The sequence below is a fragment of the Peromyscus eremicus genome, chromosome 23 (assembly GCF_949786415.1).
Source record: "Peromyscus eremicus chromosome 23, PerEre_H2_v1, whole genome shotgun sequence".
NCBI lineage: Eukaryota > Metazoa > Chordata > Mammalia > Rodentia > Cricetidae > Peromyscus > Peromyscus eremicus.
Genome location: NC_081438.1, coordinates 32,691,654 through 32,714,805, shown reverse-complemented (window position 1 = coordinate 32,714,805; position 23,152 = coordinate 32,691,654). Strand labels below are relative to the sequence as shown.

The 23,152-nt window shown below is 37.6% G+C and overlaps 1 pseudogene; it reads right to left on the bottom strand.

Annotated features, from left to right (window-relative positions):
- Window positions 1-23,152, bottom strand: part of LOC131897922 (vomeronasal type-2 receptor 116-like) — a 40,653-nt pseudogene that overhangs the window by 3,763 nt on the left and 13,738 nt on the right.

Below are 23,152 nucleotides of genomic sequence, written 5' to 3'. Positions count from 1 at the left end.
CTACCATGCCACCAATGCACACAAAGCATCTATATGCACAATAAGTCTTTGACAGTCTATATAGTATAGTCTTAACATACACATTTTGAAAATAGGCACTTCAAAAACACTCTAAAATTAGAAAATTTACATTTTCATGAAATAATATTTAAATCCCTGATTGTTTGGGGAAATGATTATAGATTCAAAATATTCAAATTAATAAATAAAGAATCTAATTAGACTGAAACCATAATGATTGGAAATCTTATCTGGTTTTCTCTCCATATTCAACCTTGTGTCTGTGTGTGCTTCTCACATTCACTATTTTCAGTCACCTCATACCTATTTTCTGTTCCTTGGATGTATTTCAACATAGGATTCTGCTATTGTGCCCAGATCTTCTGTGAAAAACAGATCCTTGCACTTCATTCAGTCCTGAGTTGCTCTGAGTACAGGAGTGTGCACCTCTGCCTGGCTTAATCTCAACATTACCATTAATGGGAGTGATGATGCCATTTCAACTGTTGTCACAAGTCAGTATTCTATAATTTACCTATTTTATGTTCAGTAATGCTTCTATTAACACATTATAAAGATAGAGTCATTTGTATGCAATAATAAATGAGTATTACCAGTACTTTAGGGCTTAAGTTAATCAAATGAAAAGAAGTGTTACAAATCTAGATTTAATTTCATACTACATAGACAATTATTAATTTAAAAAATATTTTGTTCAATGGAACATTCTCATGATAATTTTTGTGATATACTACACTAACATATATTTTCTGCTCCACAACTATTTTAGGAATTTAAAACCTATGTTATATGCTGATCAAACTCTCCTTATATATTTTGTACCATGATGTTTCCTGTATGCATATGAAGATGTAGGTAAACAAGGAAGAAATGATAATAATTAAGGGAATGTTGAAAGTTATTTATGCAAGATATCAAGGATAGAGTACTGAAAAAAAATGTTGTTTGGTACAGGGCACCTGTTGCTCTCCAGAAGGGCCCATATTCTGTCACAAGCACCTACATGGTAAGACAATGCCATCTGTGACTCCATGGACAGGTGATCTGATGCCCTATGCTACCTTCCATGTGTTCCAAGCAAGCCTGTGGTTCACATACATGCATGCAGGCAAGACATTCAGAGAGAAAAGAACATGAAAAACCTTACTTAAAATATTTATAACTATAACAAAGAGTAGTTCAAATACATTTTTGATCATCTTTGATAAATCCAGAGCCATGACTGAAATTATGAAAGTAAGGATGGTAAGGACACAACCATAAAATTTGTGTAAATTATGAATAAACGCATTTTCAAAAACAAGGAAAGTTGACATTTGTACCGTGTGTGTTAAATGCTATGACAAAATGAGCAGACTACTCTGGGATAGATAAAGTGGTTTTTCTACAGAGACCAATGCCTAGAGACAACAAACATTGATCGATTATGAATTTCAATGGCCAGACTGAAACTTTGAAATGATGATACAATGAACCGAAACATTATGACTTTTAAATGAAATAATAGTGCTTATCTCTGCTGTTCATTCACAGAAAGTTTCCGTCTGCTTAGACATTGCAGAACACTGTGAAGAGGTGGGAAATACCCCAGTTAGACTGACACTTACCTGTCTCATTGGAAATCTCATTATCTGGACAAGGAGTGCAATCATAGCAGCAGGCAGCCTTGCCTTCCTGGGGGGATTTCCTGAATCCAGGACCACAGCTCTCACTGCACGCAGAGCGAGGAAGCTGGGAATTAAATACATGAGAGAAAATATTTAGGAGGGGAGAGGGTTAAGGTAATAGAGTACTTTTCAATAATAAATAATGAGATGGAAAGTTTTTATATTTATAACAGCATATTATGGTTTTGATGCTTAAACTTTGAAATTATATACCCAATGAAGTTCAATGTGTTAAAACAATGATCCAATGACAACAAATCTCTGAACAGTTTTCGGAGTATTAAGTGGCAGGGCAAAATAATAGGAAGTCGAATCATTGAACACATCTGAAAGGGCAACTAGAATGTCATAAAGTCTCCCTACTGTGTGCTTTCTAATGGCTGGGTGGAGCAATTTTTTATAATGATGATATGTAATATCTCTTTGCATATAAGCCTAAAAGGATTCAGAATCAAAATGCAAACAAGTCTTTGGGCCTTTGTGTGACAGATGATGTACATTAGGGTACTTGAAGAGGGGTAAGACATACTGTAAAAGTAGGTAGCACCATTTCATTGACTATTGTCCCGGACAGAGTGAAAAACAAGAAGAAATATGAAGAGAAGTATTAACCTCTATGTACTTCCTGACTGAAGAAGCATTGTGAATAACTTTCTCAAGTTCTTGCAGCCATGATTGACTGAATCTTGATGCACCTGCACCTGCCACACGAGACCTTATTAAGTCTATGATCTTTGGTTTCTTTTGTTTGGTGTATGTTTTTGATTTTTTTTTTTTGATGAACTAACTCCTTTTTCAGCAGCAAGACATTTAATTAATCAAAGGAAATGTGCCCTCTGTTGATGGAGTCCCATCAACATTATGTCCCATCAAGATTATGTAATCTACAGCTGATATTTAGAAGATCAACCCACCAGAAATATGCATATCTGATTGAGGACAAATTCATAGGTAAGGCAATGAGGATTACTGTCTTTTGAATAGATGGCTGCTTATTACTGTAAATCTCTTGTGTGATGCCATGCCTTTCACTCTCTGTAGCAGCTTTGGAACTTGTCCCACAACCTTAGCAGTGTTCTCCTCTTTTGTCAGAAACAATGATTCCTTTTACTAATAGAAGGATGACTTCTACCCACACTGTGTAATACTGGTGAGAAAAATAAGTTGCACAATCAAATCTTTGTTAAACAGTCTGATAAATACCTAGAAGTCTGTTCTCTATAATTAACTTTATAGCAGGACAATTTGGCCAGAGGAGGTGTTTATGCAAAAAGATCACAAATGGGACTTTCACAGATAGACTCAAAGACAGAATTTCAGCATTTGTTGAACCAAAGTCCCTTTGAGATTAAAAACAACAGAGTGCCCTGAAAGCACCCTGCCTGCAAATAATGGAAGTGCAATTCAGCTATCCCTGCTTTGACCTCAGAAGGCTATTATCACTTTCAGCTGGGTTTATTGATGCAAGATTTAGCTTAGGAGGCTAATTGCTTATGTTTTAGACCTGGGATCTGTATGATTAACAGGTAGATGTTGTTAATTGATTGACCAGCTCTGCAGAGAAGTAATTTTCTCACACTGTCATCTTGGGAATGAACACCACTGATGGCCAGAGTGGCTTGGAGGTGCCAGGCCCTAGATTTTGTACAAAATAGTTAAAGGTCCTCTCTTTGTTCCAACCATTTAGGGTAAAAGATCTATTTTTTAGAATTGAAAGTTTCATTATTAACAGTTAACATGTGGCTAATATGCTGGTGTAAATTAAACGCTGTATGCTTCCCCCATGGTTTACATGTGTTACCACAGATACATTGACACAGTGTCATTCCAGGTGCACTAGAAAAGAAAGGCTTCTGCTGAATTTTGCCTTTTTTTTTAACATTTTATTGATCACAAACTTTTAGTATATATATTTAGTCACACTTAGGAAATGTAGAATAAGAAGAATTCTGCAGGCAGGCTTCCTTAACATCACCTCCCATTGGACCCTGCAATCTAAAAAGCCCACTAGCTACCCCAAACCCACCCACCTGCCTGAGCCCTCAGTGGCTTCCTGAGACACAGACTCCACCAGCTCTGATTGGACCAAGAGATGAATGACTCTTCTCCCACCCAGAGTGTCCTGCCTCTATTACTTAGGCCATGGGGCACAATCTGTGTCCCCCACTCATTGCTGCCCCGGTTGCAGGCCAGCAGGGAAGAACCCTGTGGGCAGGTCTCCCCACCAACACCCCACAATGGACCCTGCTATCTACAAGACCCACTCCCTACCACAAACTCACCCATTCCCCTGTGACCACAATGGCTCCCTGAGACACAGAATCCACCAGCTCTGACTGGACCGAGAGCTCTAATTAGACCAAGAGCTCTGATTGGACCAAGAGTGGCCCTCTGAGACACAAACACAGCAAGGACAGATTAGACCAAAGGAAGCTCCCACAGACACAATAACCTCTTGCACCTGTTGGAGGAAGATGGGTAGATGCCAGTGCAAAAATACATGCAACAACATAAAGAACAATATGGTACCCCCAGAAGTAGCAATTCTACAACATCAAGACCTGAACATCACAACATAAAAGAAGCAGAAACAAGGAATCTTAAAAATAACTTTATGAAGATGATAGAGGCCTTTGAATGGAAATAAAAAATTTCCTTAAAGAAAATGAGGAAAAAACAAGATTTGGAATAAATCAATAAATCCCTTAAAGAAAGCCAAGAAAAACAAGAAAAAGCAATTAAACAGGTGAAGGTAAAAGTTCAAGACCTGAAAAAAGAAAAAAAGATGCAATGAAGAAGACACAAATCAACCCTCCAAGACTGCAGCTGCTCAATGAGACAGAGGCTGCCACTGCTGATTGGACTAAGAGGTGAGTCTTTGTTCTCATCCAAATACCCCATCCTCTAGGCTTTGGGACGAGAGGCACAACCCTTTACTCCCACACCACCACCCATTGCAGTCCCAGTTTCAGGCCAGCAGAACAGGTCTCCTCCAGACAGGTCAGAATACCACCACCACCACCACCAGATCCTGGAACTCACAAGCCCCAACTCCACCCAACCCAACCAGCACTGATTGGACTAAGAGTTACTCCCTGAGACACAGAGTCCATCAGCACCAATTGGACCAAGAGCCCTGATTAGACGAAGAGCTCCCATTGGAATAAGTGTATCCATCAGACCAAGAGAGGCTCCCTCAGACACAGACACCAATTGCACCAAGTGGAGGAAGAGATAGATAGACACCGGTGCAAAAATACAGTCAACAACAAAAAGACCAATATGGTACCACCAGAACCTAGTGGTTCTACATCAGCAAGAACTGAACATTCCCATGCAGAAGAAGCAGAAGAAATCGACCTTAAAATTGATTTTAAGAAGATGATAGAGGCCTTTAAAGAGGCAATGAAAAATTCCCTTAAAGAAATTGAGGAAAAGATGAAAAAATGGAAGAAATCAATAAAGCCCTTAAAGAAAGCCAAGAAAAAGCAATTAAACAGGTGAAGAAAACAGTTCAAGATCTGAAGAATGAAACAGAGACAATGAAAAAGACACAAACTGAGAGAATGAAGGAATGGGGGTGGGGTAGAAGGAAGGCTTGGTGGGGGTGGGAGGAAAGGAGGAAGGAGAAACTGCAATTGGTATGTAAGATAAATGACAAAATTTAATTAACAAAAAAAATTAAAAAGAAAAAAGTTACACAGAGAGGAAGAAAGAGAGAGAGAGAGAGAGAGAGAGAGAGAGAGAGAGAGAGAGAGAGAGAGGGAAACAGGAGAGCAGTTATATAATGGGAGACTACACAAGAAAATCTAAGTATTTGAAAATAAGTTATACACAAGCATACCCATACATAGGTATGCACAGACATACACATACACATACACACACACACACACACACACACACACACACACACACACACACAATTTCTATGTGTGCCTGTCCAAGTCTATGTGGCAGTTTACAAAACAGTGCATGAACTCATAAATATATCTAATTCACATGGATATAGATTAATATCCAAAATTTATATTGCAGTGAAGAGGAAAATGGGTCAAAACAACTCTTCACTCTTAGGAGTTCTGGTTAGTACTCTGCACTAAGAACCTCAAGGTCAGCTCCCTCCCTCATGTGCTATTAGCAACCTCTACTCGAGAAGAAAAATAATTCTATATCAAAAGGAAAATAGCATATACAATATATACATATTGCCTCTGGTTTGGTAAAATACAAATTTGGATACGGTATTTAGACAGGTATAAATACATGAAAAGATTGGCAGACACAAAAGGTCCTCTGACAATGTATCCAAAAGCTAACATACCTTTCTTGTATGATGCAAGTCTTTCTTCGTCTCTTGGCTTTTTTAAACATATACTAATTATTATTAAGTTGCTATTAAGTGTGTGTTGTGTGAATGTGTGTATGAGGGTTCTAAATTAAAATTTTAATGTGTACTATTGTTGAATAAAGAATATTTGTGTGGGTGGGCTACAATTAATAGCTGTGGAAAGTGATTTCATATTTAATATAGTAATATCTTACAATATCAAAAAATAAAAAAACACATTTAAATTAAAAAAAATACTGGCAAATCTAATCTAAGAACACATCAAAAAAATCTCCACCATGACCAAATAGACTTCATCCCAGAGATGCAAGGATGGTTCAACATATGAAAATCTGTCAATGTAATCCACAATATAAACAAACTGAAAGGAAAAAAAAACCACATGATCATCTTATTAGATGCTTAAAGGAGCCTTCAACAAAATCAACATCCCTTCAGGATAAAGGTCTTGGAGAGATCAGGAATACAAGGAATATACCTAAACATAATAAAGGCAATTTACAGCAAGCCAACAGCCAACATCAAAGTAAATGGAGAGAAACACAAAGCGATTCCACTAAAATCAGGAACAAGACAAGTCTGTTCATTCTCCCCATATCTATTCAATATAGTACTTGAAGTTCTAGCTAGAGCAATATGACAACAAAAGGAGATCAAGGGGATACAAATTAGAAAGGAAGGAGTCAGACTTTTCCTATTTGCAGATAATATGATAATATACATAAGTCACCCCAAATATTCTACCAGGGAACACCTACAACTGAAATACACCTTCAGAATTGTTGCAAGATACAAGATTAACTCAAAAAAATTGGTATCTCTCCTGTATATAAATGATAAAGGACTGAGAAAGAAATCAGAGAAACATCACCCTTTACAACAGCCACAAATAATAAAAGTACCTTAGTGTAACTCTAACAAGTGAAAGACCTGTATGAAAAAGAATTTTAAGCCTTTGAAAAAGGAAATTGAAGAAGATATCAAAAAATGGAAAGATCTCCCATGCTCATGGATAGGTAGAACTAGCATAGAAAAATTTCAATCTTATCAAAAGAAAAGTCTACAAATTCAATGGAATACCCATCAAAATCCCAACACAATTTTCCATAGACATAGAAAGAAAAATACTCAACTTCTTATGGAAAAACAAAATCCCAGGATAGCTAAAACAATCTTGAACAATAGGCAGCTTCTGGAGGCATCATCATCCCTGACAACAAGCTCTTCTATAGAGCTACAGTAATAAGAACAGCTGTGTATTGACATAAAAACTGAAATGCATATGAAAGGAATCAAATTGAAGACCCTATTATTAATCCACACACTCATGAACACCTGATTTTTGACAAAGAAGGCAAAACTGTACAATGAAAAAAAGAAAGCATCTTCAACAAATGGTACTGGCATAACTGGGTATCAACGTGTAGAAGGCTGCAAATAGATCCATATCTGTCACCATGCACAAAACTCAAGTCCAAGTGGATCAAAGACCTCAACATAAATCCAGTTACACTGAACTTGATAGAAGAGAAAGTAGAAAGTAGTCTTGAATGCATTGGCACAGAAGACTACTTCCTAAATATAACACCAGTAGCACAGACACTGAGAACAACAATTAATAAATGGGACCTCTTGAAACTCAGAAGCTTGTGTAAGGCAAAGGACATGGTAAATAAGACAAAAGAACAGCCTACAGAATGAGAAAAGATCTTCACCAACCCCACATCTGACATAGTGATGATCTCAAAAATACATAAAGAATTCAAGAAACTATATATCAAAATACCAAATAATCCAATTTTAAAATGGGCTACAGAGCTAAACAGAGAACTCTTAACAGAAAAAACTCAAATGTCCAAAAGACATTGAAGGATGTGCTCAACATCTTCTGTCATCAGAGAAATGTAAATCAAAACAGCTCTGAGATACCACTTACACCTGTCAGAATGGCTAAGATCAAAAACATTGATGACAGCTTATGCTGGAGAGGATGTGGAGCAAGGGGAACACTCCTACACTGTTGGTGGGAGTGCAAACTGGTATAGCCACTTTGGAAATCAATATGGTGGTTTCTCAGAAATTTAGGAATCAATCTTCCTCAAGACCCAGCTATACCACTCTTGGGCATATTCCCAAGGAATGCTCAATCACACCATAAGGACACATGCTCATCTATGTTCATAGCAGCATTATTTGTAATAGCCAGAACCTGGAAAAAACCTAGATGCCCTTCAACCAAAGCATGGATAAAGAAACTGTGGCACATATACACAATGGAGTACTACTCAGCAGGAAAAAAACTGACATTGTGAGGTTTGCAGGCAAATGAATGGAACTAGAAAATATCATCCTGAGTGAGGTAACCCAGACTCTGAAAGACAAACAAGGTATGTACTCACTCATAAGTGGTTACAAAATATAAAGCAAAGATACCAGACTACAACCCACAGCTCAAGATAAGCTAGCTAACAAGGAGAATCCTAAGAGGAATTTATGGATTGCCCTGGGAAAGGGAAATAGACGAGATCTCCATAAGTAAACTGAGGGTGAGGGGGATAGTAGAGGGTAGGGGATAGGGGATTAGGACATAAGGGAACAGGAGGTTCGAGCTGGAACAGGGACATAGTGGGAGAGCAATTAAAGAGGCACCATGATAAAGGGAGACATCATGGGGATAGGAAGAAACTGGATGCTAGGGAATTTCCCAGAAATCCACAAGGATGACCCCAGCTTAGACTATTAGCAAAAGTAGGCAGGGTGTCTGAACTGGACTACCCTGTTAATCAGATTGGTGAATACCCTAACTGTCATCATAGAGCCTTTCTGCAGTAACTGATGGCAGCAGATACAGAGATCCACAGCCAAGCACCAGCTCTGGGAGTCCAGTCAGAGAGAGGAAAGAGGGATTCTATGAGCAAGGGGCATCAAGATCATGATAGGGAAACCTACAGAGACAATTAAACCAAACTAGTGGGAACTCATTAACTTTAGACCAACAGTTGTGGAGCCTCCATGGGACTGGACTAGGTCCTCTGCATAAGCAATATAGTTGTGTAGCTACATTTGCTTAAGTGGCCCCCTGGCAGTAGGATCAGGATCCATCCCAGGTACATGAGCTGGCTTTTTGGAGCCTGATACCTGTGGTGAGACATCTTACACAACCTTCACTCAGGGGGATGGGCTTAGTCCTGCCTCAACTGAATGTACCAGGCTCTAATGACTCCCACAGAAGGTCTCAACTTGTCACAGGAGGGAATGGGAGGTGGGTTGGGAGGAAAGTCTGGTAGGGTTTGGAAGAGAAAAGAGAGGAGGATCTGTGGTTGGTATGTAAAATGAATAACAATTTTCTTAATTAAAAAAAAGAAATGTACTCTATATCTCTTGCTCATATAATCCCTCATCTCTCTCACTGGTTGGACTCCTGGAGCTACACCTGGGGCCTGACCGTGGATCTCTGCATCTGCTTCCACCAGGAAGTTCATGAGTTCCATCATGACAGTTAGGGTGTTTGGCCATCCGATCACCAGAGTAGGTCAGTTCAGGCACTCTCGACCATTGCCAGTAGTCTATAGTTGAGGTATCCTTGTGGATTTCTGGGGACTTCTTTAGCACTCTGCTTCTTCCTTTTCCCATGGGGTCTTCATTTATCATGGTCTCTCTTTCCTTGTTCTCCTACACTGTTCCTGATCCAGCTGGGACCTCCCACTCCCCTAAGCTCTTTCCCCCAACCCTTGCCCTCCATTACTCCCCTCACCCCCAGTTTGCACATGTAGATCTCATCCATTTCTCTGTTGCTGAGCAATCCCTGTGTCTTTCTTAGGATCCTCTTTACTAGGTAGCCTCCCTGGAGTTGTGAGTTGCAATCTGGTTAACCTTTGCTTTACATCTAGTATCCACTTATGAGTACATACCATGTTTGTCTTTCTGAGTCTGGGTTACCTCACTCAGGATGATATTTTCTAGTTCCATTCATTTGCCTGCAAACCTCATGATGTCATTGTTTTTCTCTGCTGAATACTACTCCACTGTGTATATGTACCACATCTTATTTATCCATTCTTCACTTGAAGGGCATCTAGGTTTTTTTCCAGGTTCTGGCTATTACAAATAATGCTGCTATGAACATAGATGAGCATGTATCCTTGTTGTATGATTGTGCTTTCCTTGGGAATATGCCCAAGAGTGGTATAGCTGGGTCTTGAGAGAGCTTGATTCCCAATTTTCTAAGAAAGCACCATATTGATTTCCAAAGTGACTGTACCAGTTTGCATTCCCACCAACAGTGTAGGAGTGTTCCCCTTGCTCTACATCCTCTCTAACATAAGCTGTCTTTAGTGTTTTTGACCTTAGCCATTCTGACAGGTGTAAGATGTTATCTCAGAATTGTTTTCATTTGCATTTCCTTGATGATTAAGGATGTTGAGAAATTCCTTAAAAGTCTTTCAGCCATTTGACCTACTTCTGTTGAGAATTCTCTGTTTATCTCTATAGCCCACTTTTTAATTGGACTGTTGGATATTTGATGTCTAATTTCTTGAGTTCTTTATATATTCTGAATATCAGCCCTCTGTCAGACGTGGGGTTGGTGAAGATCTTTTCCCATTCTGTAGGCTGTTGTTTTGTCTTATGGAGACCATGATTGGAAAAAGCACAGGGACAAAGAGCCAAACCAGCAGAAACACATGAACTGTGAACCAATAGCTGAGGAGCCCCCATGGAACTGGACCAGGTCCTCTGGATAAGTGAAACAGTTGATAAACTTGAACTGTTTAGGAGGCCCCTAGGCAGTGAGACCAGGACCTGACCTTGGTGCATGAGCTGGCTTTTTGGAACCTAGGGCCTATGCTGAGATACTTTGCTCAGCCTTGGTGCAGAGAGGAGGGGACTTGATATGCCTCAACTGAATCTACCAGGCTGGGCTGAATCCCCAGGGGAGACCTTGCCTTGGAGGAGGTGGGAATGAGGAGTGAATAGAGGGGGAAGGCTAGGGGGTGGGAGGAGGGAGGACAAGGGAATCCATGGCTGATATGTAAAATTAAATTAATTATAAAATAAAAATATTTATTAAAAAAGAAAAAAGAAATGTAGAATAGTACATGAATTCCCTTTTCCCTTCTTTGATTTCTTTTGGTTTAGTTTTTTCTTTATGACCTCTTCCCCTTTAAGAGGTAGCCAGAACATTTTTTACAGCCGTACCCACCAACAGCCATAAAAAAGCTGACAGGTAATGCTTTGTATGACTCTTCTCGACTTTATGGCCCTGAGAAAAAAAAGCCTTGTAATCTTGTTATTGCCAAAGAATTGCTGTTTTATGTGCTTATAAACTGGAAACATTTGAAACTTGAGGCAGAACAAAAAAGGGACATGACTGGACATCATTTGTGTGAATTTTTTCTTTACCGCTGAGATTAGAAATATCCTAAATTCCCTTGGCCTCACTATTGCTTCTCACCTGAACCCAGGTGGTGGCCTTGCAGAGCTGAACTCCAAGGCCACCAATACTCCATACTCCAATGCCTTTCCTATGTCTGGAAAGCAAAAGGGCAAATGATCATGCAGTGATTTTTCTTACTCTGAGTTAAATTAATCCTCTCCTCAGTGTTGATTCAGCACAGGGATGAAACTTAATAAAAAGGAAATTAATTTATCACTTGAAATGTTTACCATTAGAGAAATGTATGGAAAAATAAACAATCCCATCGCCAAGATTAAGGCAACAGAAATTCCTCTTATTGACAGTTGTTTTGTATATATTGATGAGTCCCATGTAAAGAACCAGAAATCATTACATTGGGAAACAATTTACATAGTGATCAATGCAATGACATAAAATTCAACCCACCTCTGTAAATCCTGTGGCCCATTGTATCATATGATCAGACAGAAACAGTTGTTGACTCTGCGGAGCTTTTGGAGAAAATGTTCCAACTTTCATACTTTGTCTGAGACCAGTTGGAAAATTCCAGACATTGAGAATATCATACGTTTCCTCTAATTTCATTTGTGAATCCAAAACCACATGGTGTCCAACACTATTTATGAAATTGATTTGCTTGAGAAAAGGGAGAAGCTAAAAGAAATGTAAAAATTTATGATGAATATAGTCCCCTAAAAGTTCTACTAAACCAAATAAAACAGAATCTCTAATTGACTTTAATCCCTGAGGTGAAATGCAAGTTACAACAAGCTATTATTATTTTAATGATGAAAGCTTCCAAAATGACACAAGTATAATATTTCTAGACTGTCAGTGAGTGTTAAAAGAAAGCACTGGCACATACAGTCACACACACAGGCAGGCACACACACACACACACACACACACACACACACACACACACACATGCTCACACACAAAAAAAATAAACAAATAAAAACAAAACACCAGGATTACTCAAAAATGCTGACTGTGTCAAATATCCAAAATTGATAAATGTGAACCACTAAAGAAAAAGTTCAATTCTCAGTTTGCAAAATTTGATGTTGATCTCCAAAGTGTAATAAAAAGGTCAGTTAGGTAACATAGCTATTGCTTCAGTATTTTAACCTTAAGGGTCTAGTAGCATTTGACTATTTAGGATCTACTTTTCATATTTCTGTTCAGAAATGTATTTAGGGATAATGGGGTATCAAATTAACATGATCCTGTTACCTAGAAAAGATTCTGAGGTTATTTTTATCACAAAGTGGATATTGACATACACACATTTTAACTGTGTTATTGCCATCCATTCAGTGTGGACAATGACATCTGTCTGCAATGATATTTAGACAAGAACCTGCATTGACTCTTTCATGTCCTTTTTGGTAAAATCTGCCACAAAGTACAATATTGTATTGAGTGTTTTTACTAAGGCTCAGTATGTCACAGTGCTATTGTTAAAATACACAGGAAGAGAAATTACCTTCCAGGGGTGGGCATTCCACTCTTCATTCCTATAAGACTGAATTTGTACTTGTTTGACAGTCATCTCATGGAGACTGTGAGCCACAGCATACACAGAATTATATATGTTGTAAGCCTCTTCAGTCATGTCCATTTTCCACAGATTTGAAGGAAATAATTCCAAAGAAGCATTGAATAGACAATGACCTGATATTTTACAGTCAGGTAAAGATAAAGAGCAATTAAAGAAAGTATTCCACAAAATATTAAGACAATGGTCTTCTGGGTATTTGGAAGGAGTATATGTATGGATAAATTCTCTAAAAAGAGAAATCTCATCATGATGGTTTCCAAAAAAAAGAGTGCCATGAAATGAACCATAAATCAGAGGTTCTATAATGGTACCAACATACAATTGTGAATTCATGACCAAAACTTTCCATGTGTTTAAGAAATATATTGCATATAGCATTATGCCATACACAAATTCCATATCATCATAAATGATAACCACATTTGCAGGTGATATCAAGAGCAACCGAGAAGTTTCTTTGTGTGCATATTCAAAGTAAATCAAACTTTTTGACATCATTTTCACAAAAGCTACACACATATTATTCCTTTGAAACTCTTTCATAAAATCTGATAGAATCTGAATTCCTTTATGGTTATCCATGAGGAACAACCCCACCCAGGTCCAGCTGAAATGAAGCATCAAAGAGACAATGCCAAGTGACAGAGATGTGTCCTTTGAAGCTGTCTGGTAGAGAGAAGAAAACTGGCCTCCGTCACTCAGGATGGTGTCAAACGGCCCAAAACTAAGCTGAAGGGAATTTAAAATCAGAAACAAAAATGAAAACATTGATATAGAACACAATCTTACACCTGAAGAAGCACTTGGGTTCAGTAGGGACTAACTTGTCTTCATGATATTTTAAAATCCTATCTCATTCCTCAAGACATATTGAGAGTTCCTGACAAGACACAGAGTTATCTAAATAGGCTCTGTGGGCTCCAACCTCTTCACTTTCTCCATCTAAAGGCAAAGTATATGAGACTACATAACCAAATGCCTGACTTCTCTTAGACAAGCAATGAGCCTCTCTCCTTTACATGAGATAACACCTAAAATATTTACATTTCAGTACTGTTTACTTGCTCCCTCATGGCCACATCCCTCACCTGTGGATATTTGTAGAGATTTAGCAGTCTCCCAATATGGCTAGTTGTTTCTTGTGATGTTCCTGTAAGTAGAGCAGCAGCTTTGTTCTCCCTTCTACATGTGTAATTAGGAATTTTGATTCCCATTCCTGTGAGCCAAAGAAAAGCTTCCCTGAGAAAATCCCATTCATATTGATCAACATAATAGAGATCAAATCCTAGAGATGTGTTGGGCAAAAGATGAGGGTTCCTGTTGATCTCTTCAATGGCAAAGATGAAGGCCAAAGAACACTGGTAATTCTTCAACTTGAACCTGCATAGAAGTTTTGTAAATATTGTTAAAGTGGACCCATTCCATACTGCGTTACCAGTTTGATGCAACTGCTTTTATAATTTTAATGTCATATTTATACTAACAAATAATTTTATGTAAGCCCAGGAATGGTTATAATTTGAATGTGCAGCACATATTAAGCAATAGTTTCCTTACCTAAAAGTCTTGAGTAGGTCTACAATCACTGGGAGAAAAGCTGAGTTGAACAGATAGCACTGGTGATATCTTCGAATAAGGAGATCCACATGGCAGACCCACTAGTGTTTTGACACTTTAGGGAAATTATCATCCAATGAAATCTTTCATTTTGAGAACCTATTCTGGCTCTCCAAAATTGTCCCCATAGCTTATGGTTATGAATTAGCTATAAGAGAACATTACTCCTAAACCAGAAGATTTTTCTCATACTGTATATTGAACTTTCTTTCCTCTAGCAGTTGATAGGAACAGATAAAGAGATGCACAAACATTAGGCTAATCTCAGGGCACCCAGCAGAAGAGGAGGAGGAAGGACTGTAGGAGCCAGAGGTGTTGAGGACAGCAGGAGAACTAAGGGAATCAAAGAGCCAGACCCAAGAGGACAATCAAAAAGCAGGACTCATAGGGGCTTAGAGAGACTGAAGGAGCAAACCAGGTAGCCTGCATGGGTCTGTGCTAGGCCCTCCACATATATGCTGTTGTTGTTATCTTGGAGTTTTGTTGGAATCTTAACACTGGGAGTGAAGTGTCTCTGACTCTGTTTCTACCTCCTGAGATAAATTTCTTTCTACTAGTGAGTGAGAAGAGTGGAGCTAAAGGAAGCTGTAGTTGTGATGTATTGTATATTATAAAATTATTTTTTAAGAGAAAGATTAATTTGTATCTGTGCTTTTAAATCTAATATATGCATATAATAATGTATATGTAGACATAAATCATGTTACTGTTTTTAATGATTTTTCAAACATTTTTATTAAGAAAATTTTTTAATTCATTTTACATACCACTCAAAGATCCCCCTCTTCTCTCCTCCTGCCCCTCAACCTCTCCCTCCCAAGACACCCCTACTCCCTCCTACAAGAAGGTAAGGCCTCCCATGGGGAGGTACATTTAGTAGAGTCAGGTTCAAGCCACTCCCCCTGCCTAAAGGCTATGCAAGGTGTCCCATCACAGATAGTGGGCTCCAAAAAGCATGCTCATGCAACAGGGATGGATTCTGATCCTATTGCCAGGGGCCTCCTAAGCAGATCAAGCTACACAACTGTCTCACAATGCAGAGGGCAAACCAAATCCAAGAATACATCAAAAGTTATCCACCATGACCAAGTAGGCTTCATCCCAGACATGAAGGATGGTTCAACATATGAAAATCTGTCAATGTAATACACCATATACACAAACTGAAAGAAAAAAAACACATGATCATCTCATTAGATGCTGCAAAAGCCATTGAAAAATTCAATACCCTCTCATGGTAAAGGTCTTGGAGAGATCAGGAATACAAGAAACATACCTAAACATAATGAAGGCAATTTATAGCAAGTCAGCAGCCAACATCAAATTAAAAGGAGAGAAATTCAAAGTGATCCACTAAAATCAGGAACAAGACAAGGCTGTGCACTCTCTCAATATATACTCAATATAATACTTGAATTTCTAGCTAGAGCAATAAGACAACAAAAGGAGATCAAGGGGATAAAAATTAGAAAGGAAGAAGTAAAACTTTCACTATTTGCAGATGATATGATAGTATACATAAGTGACCCCAAAAATATAGGGAACTCCTATAGCTTATAAACATCTTCAGTAATGTGGCAAGATACAAGATTAACTCAAAAAAATCAGTAGCCCTCCTATATACAAATGATAAATGGGATGAGAAAGAAATCAGAGAAATATCACCCTTTATAGTAGGCACAAATAATATAAAATACATTGGGGTAAATCTAACTAAGCAAGTGAAAGTCATGTATGACAAGAACTTTAAGTCTCTGAAGAAAGAAATTAAAGAAGATATCAGAAAATGGAAAGATCTCCCACGCTCATGGATAGGCAGGATTAACATAGTAAAAATGGCAATCTTACCAAAAGCAATCCACAGATTCAATGCAATCCCTATCAAAAATCCCAACACAATTCTTCACAGAGCAGGAAAGAACTATACTCAAATTCATATAAAAAAAAAAAAAAACCAGGATTGTGGTGGTATTGTATTCCCCAAAATATTGTGTACCCTAATAAATTTATCTGGGGTCAGAGAAGAGACAGCCACTAGATACAAAGGCTAGAAAATGGTGGCACTCACACCTTTAATCCTAGCACTCCAGAGGTAGAAATCCCTCTGGATCTCTGTGAGTTCAAGGCCACATTGGTTATGGCCAGGCATGGTGACACACACCTTTAATCCCAGAAAGCGAGCCTTTAATCCCAGGGAGTGATGGTAGAAAGGAAAGATATATAAGGCGTGAAGACCAGAAACAAGAAGCATTTGGCTGGTTAGCATTTGGCTGGTTAAGCTTTCAGGCTTCTAGCAGCACAGTTCAGCTGAGAGCCATTCGGATACGAGGACACAGAGGTTTCCAGTCTGAGGAAACAAGACCAGCTGAGAAGTTGGCCAGGTGAGGTTAGCTGTGGCTTGTTCTGTCTCTCTGATCTTCCAGTGTACACCCCAATACCTGGCTCAGGTTTGATTTTATTAATAAGAACTTTTTAAGATTCATGCTACACAGGATAGCTAAAACAATCCTATAAAATAAAGCCAACTCTGGAGGCATCACCATCCCTGACATCAAGCTCTACTATAGAGTTATACTAATAAAAACATCTTGGTACTAGCATAAAAACTGACATATGGACAAATGGAAACAAACTGAAAACCCTGACATTAACCCACACACCTATGAACACCTGAAACTGTACAACGGAAAAAAGAAAGCATATTAATAACTGAATGCAAACATGTAGAAGATTGCAAATAGATTCATATATGTCACCATGCACAAAACTCAATTCCAAGTGGATCAAAGATCTCAATATAAATCGTTACACTGAACCTGACAGAAGAGAAAGTAGGAAGTAGTCTTGAACACATTGGCTCAGAAGTCTACTTCCTAAATACAACACCAGTAGCAAAGACACTGAAAGCAATAATTAATAAATATGACCAAACAAAACTGAGAAACTCTTGTAAGGCAAAAGACACAGTAAATAAGACAAAAGGACAGCCTACAGAATGAGAAAAGATCTTCACCAACCCTACATCTGACAGAGGGCTGATATCCAAAATATATAAAGAAATCAAGAAACTAAACATCAAAATAATAAGTAATCCAATTAAAAATGGGCTACAGAGCTAAACAGAGAACTCTTAACAGAAAAATCTCAAATGGTCAAAAGACATTTCAGGAACTGTTCAACATCTTCTGTCATCAGAGAAATGTAAATCAAAACAACTCTGAGATACCACTTACACCTGTCAGAATGGCTAAGAAAAAAAAAACATTGATGACAGCTTATGTTGGAGAGGATGTGGAGCAAGGGGAACACTCCTCCATTGTTGGTGGAAGTGTAAACTTATACAGCCCCTTTGGAAATCAGTATGGTGGTTTCTCAGAAAAATGGGAATCAGTCTTCCTCAAGACTCAGCTATTCCACTCTTGGCCATATACTAAAGGAATGCTCAATCTTACCACAAGGACACATGCTCAACTATGTTCATAGCAGCATTATTCATAATATCCAGAACCTGGAAACAACCTAGATGCCCTTCAACTGAAGAATGGATTAAGAAAATGTGGTACATATACATAATGGAGTACTACTCAGCAGAGAAAAACAATGACATCATGAAATTGGCAAGCAAATGTATAGAACTAGAAAATATCATCCTGAGTGTGGTAACCCAGACTCAGAAGTACAAACAAGGTATGTACTCACTCATAAGGGGATACTAGCTGTTTTTAAGGATATTACTGACCACTACAGACTCATTAAAAACAAATAAATGAACAAATGGTTGTTTAAAGAAATAACACAGTGTTTTTGACATATATTTCAAGCTAAAGCATAGCCATCTTCATACCTTCAAATCTGTTGGATTAAGTAACTACAACAGGACTAGTTAAATGTTATTACATCTTTTAAAAAGTAGTGACCATCTCATATTTTTTAAAGGTGGGAAGGTCTATTTATCTATGTGATGCAAAATTATCTTCATACATACTTAGAAAAGAATTTTCAATGTGTCTTTTTCTGGGTCATCCACACTCTGCTCAAAAAATACCTTACCAATTTTTGTAATTAATCAGAATAATTTCATTGGTTCTCTAGTGTTAACATGTATTAATTTGAATTGTGGTATCATTGAGAACTTAAAAAGAGGAGACACTCTTGAATAAATATTCTCAATATAGATTGTAATTTAATGTGTTAGGCCTATTAAGTCTTATGGTATTAATAAAAATAAAATGCTAGAATGATGTAAAGTTTGAAATTGTTTTGTTAAAAGAAGGATTTATATATGAAGATTATGACATATGAATGTTTCCAAAATTGGGAAAATCTACAACATTTACAAGGTATGAAATTGTAAGTGAGTTAAGGTGCACACAGTATGAGACTTAAAAGTAATAATAAAATCTCAGTGGAATAAGATTAACAATTATTTAAAAAACTGGATATAATTTAAGTTGAATTTTTCACTGTGTCAAGTCTGCAGTGAGAAGAGTCAAAACACAGAGACAATTCCTTCAGTGCTTCCAAAAGAAATCACAGCATGGGCAAGCAAAACTCTTGACTTATGATGCTCACTGAGGGACAATAGTACATGAAAGGCCCTGGAACTTGATCTAGACTGGCAGAGATTCACATATCATCTTACCAAGCAAAACTCATGTTAACAATGATGCTAAACATATTTGCTCAAAATTTACCTCTTAGTGTTTCCCACAACTTTGTAACATAGGAGAGACAGTAGCTGATTCTGAACTTACACAGGTCAACGCAAAATATCTCAAGTGTTTCCACCAAACTACTGTCCTTACAACAGTAACCAAAATCCTTAGTCTTCTACCATGCATGACAAACACTGCCATGTATTTTAGATGGTTTTCTTGCCTATTCTCATTCTATAATAAGGGGAAACTGCCCCAATTATATTTCTAACTACACTCTCACTAGGAATTATAGTAGTCCCAGCAGTCTGAGTTTGTGTGTTGCAGATATGACCACACTAACAAAACACACTCCTAGCATGAATGCTGTCAGTAAATGTCTGTCTTATGTTCACAGTCTTTGTCATCTGTTTACTTTTATTTGACTCCCTTAGAAGGACCCTACTCTGAAGCAGCCTAACTGTTGCCCTTTCTACATCACTCCTTTGGTCAGCTCAAAAAGTTACGAGAGAGCTGTGTAAACACATAAGATGTTCCGATAACCTCTGAAAGAAGCTAAAGTATCTATGCTAATCCATATGATAAATAATTTCAACACAAAATAACCTAACCATGGTACCTGAAGAGCTAGACGAGAGCATATAATGATCTCATCATAATGAAATAATTCAAATTTTGCATAAAAGTGTGTCTAGTTATGTGAATAGAGATAAATGTATATTTTTAAATATATTTTAAAATTACATCTACGTGATGAGATTTTATTCACAACATGAAAAAATGTCCATGGAAGGATGTGAAGTTAGGGATGGAGCCAGAAGTGGAATAACTTGATCATATAGTATTTTATTCCTTCTTTATAGTTTGAGAAGCCTCAAAAACAATTTTGATAACACTTGATAAATTTTCATGTGCACTAAAAGAAAATAAAAATTGTTTGCTTATCATCTTTTTAATTATTACATGAAAGGTGACCTAATAAGAGATTAAGCCACAAAAATGATTGTAATGGAAAGTATCTATCACTGGACACACATTTAATGACCTTTTGTTATGCTGATCTGAATGAACATGCCTATCAAAATGAGAGGAAAATAAACTGAAGAGGAAAAAAGACAAAATAAACCCACTTCCTGAATGTAATCACACAGGCAAGCAACTATAATTGGATTTCTATGGACACATTGACTGTGCCCATTTCATCCTAAGTTGTGAAGGCATACATAGACTCTACCAAGTTTTCTAACTGATCACTTGATCATTTTCCCTGCTCTACTTTCTTCAGCTGGTGACTTAGCACTTCACTCAGGTTTTAGCAAAAACCCACTCACACCACAAAGACCCAAAGTTATCTTCACTCACTTAATCTCTCCGCTTTGAACTTGCTTCTGCATTTCTATTTTACAGGGTTGTGTTCTAAATTGAACACACACCATCTTTCATCATTTCAGATCTTAATACTTAGATCCTACAGCTACAGAAATGTCTGCATGGATTAGAATAAATCTTAAATTTTTCACAATGAATCCGACAGAGGCATTTTTCTCCAGCAGAGCCCACACAATACTATCAAATATCTGCCAATGCCCTCTAATCCTACAGGCATAAAACTAACTAGGAAACAAACCTCAGTGGCCACCATCAACATCAATGCGTTTTCCTGAACATATCTGAATCAGTTTGCAAATACTTAGAAACAAGTGTCAAATGAGGAAAATGAAGGTAAATAAACAGAATCTTAAAGATTTCTAATCAAAACTAAAGAAAAATATTATCAGTCATCTATACCTCAACTCCAAAATCTCACATTCCTCCTCTCCATTCTGAAGCAGCCAGCACACACAGTTACTGTCATTGTATATCACATAAGGAACTCTGGAGTCACTACAGTCATTGACATTTGAAAATTACCCAAAGCAATGTGTCAACTTTGAATTTAACGTTCCTTCTGCAGAGAAATCCATGACAATATTCCACCCCTGACAGCTAAAGGCAAAGCAGAGCAAGTTAGAGAGAATTGGAGAATCAAATGTTAAAGAACATTAATAAATACAAAGTCTCCTTCTGTCCTAGAAAGAAGGAAATGGGTGAACAGAAAACCTACCTGAAAAAGAATTATGTGACAGCAAGAGTAGTAAGCATGGAAGGGAAATAAAAGGCACATTGATGAGCATCCAAACTTCCTTGAGGACAATGGAAACTGAATTCTAAAAACGAATGAATTTCTTAAAAGCACTTACTGTGTGGTGTTATATATTTTTTTAATGTTAAAATCAATCATTTTTTTCTTGAAAAAGCAATTAAAAAGAGGAACAAATGCAGCAATCACCACATTTCCATCACTGTATCGATTCCATTGTTTTTTCAAAGAGCACTGAGAAGCTTCTAAAGTTCTGGACTCTTCTTCCAGAACAAGAGTCTGCAAGAGCCAGAAGATAGAAATCCAAGAGAACATTATCATACAGAAGTGTCTGCCACATTGTAAGCATGGGGACATGGATTTGAAAGTAGCCATCAGCTGGATACACAGCTACTGAGTTTGTGAGCATAAGCTTTTGTAATATCCTTGCTGAGTGAAGTCAGTACTCTAATCACTTATCTTTTTGTCAGGCCTCTTCTGCTCTATGGAGAATTCCAGAACGGTCTTCACTGACTACTCCTATATGTCACTCTGTATTCAAGATAAAAACAAGCTTCAAAATATCTTTGGAGATCTTCTTTATCCTCGGGCCTTATGATTATACATATGACAACAGTCAGCAAAACTCCAGGGATGACTCCTCTAGAGTACACTTTCACAAAATCATCTTCCATAATAGTTTATATGCAAAAGTGACTTGGGATGATGCAAATGTTTTCCAAAAGAGGAAACCATAGGAGGTAAAAGGAAAACATCCAGAAAATGTTAAGCCAGAAATGGTCCATTGAAATCAGTAGGACACCATGCTCTCTAAAACCGATGATTTCCTATGCCAATCTAAATTATCAATAGACTGGAGGACTCTTAAAACTCTTTCTAGATGAGTCATTCAGGTCTACAAACCAATATCCCATCAATGTCTCTCTACAACCTAAAATACTTTCTGTCTCATTCCTGGGAAAATGACAGGAATAATTCATCAACCCCGAATCAGTGAATTAATAACAATGCTATAGCTGAAAGTTTTCCTGTGTCCCACCCAGTCCACAGCCACTCAGACCCAAGTAAACACACAGAGGCTTATATTAATTAAAACTGCTTGGCCATTAGCTCAGGCCTACCACTGGCTAGCTCTTACACTTAAACTCAGCCCATTTCTGTTCATCTATATGTCACCATGTGTTCCATGACTTTACCTGTATGCCATTACATGCTGCTCCCTGGACAGCACACTGGCATCTCCTGACTCAGCCTTCCTCTTCCCAGAATTCTCCTTGTCTGCTTATCCCTACTATACTTCCTGACTGGCTACTGGCCAATTAGCATTTTGTTAAACCAGTGTACAAAAGCATTATCCCACAACATTTCCCCTTTTCTGTTTCATTAAAAAGGAAAGTTTTAAATTTAACATAGTAAAATTATATATAACAGAACAGTTATCAAGCAAAAATTACAGTTAAAATATCGAGTCTATTTATATTTGGCAAATTCAAAGAAAATATTCTATTTATCCTACAGTTGTGAGTCTAAGGTTTCATATCTAAATTGTCTTTTATCGTAACTAAGGAAAATTATAACTATCTAGTCTTCAACTACATCAAAGACCTCAGAAGTGTATAATATAAACAGAAAGAGCATTATGAGCAACTTCCAAAAATCTCTTCCAAAAAATGACATAGATAGCTGTCTGCCTGGAAAGTCATCCAAAGTTCCTCTGCAAC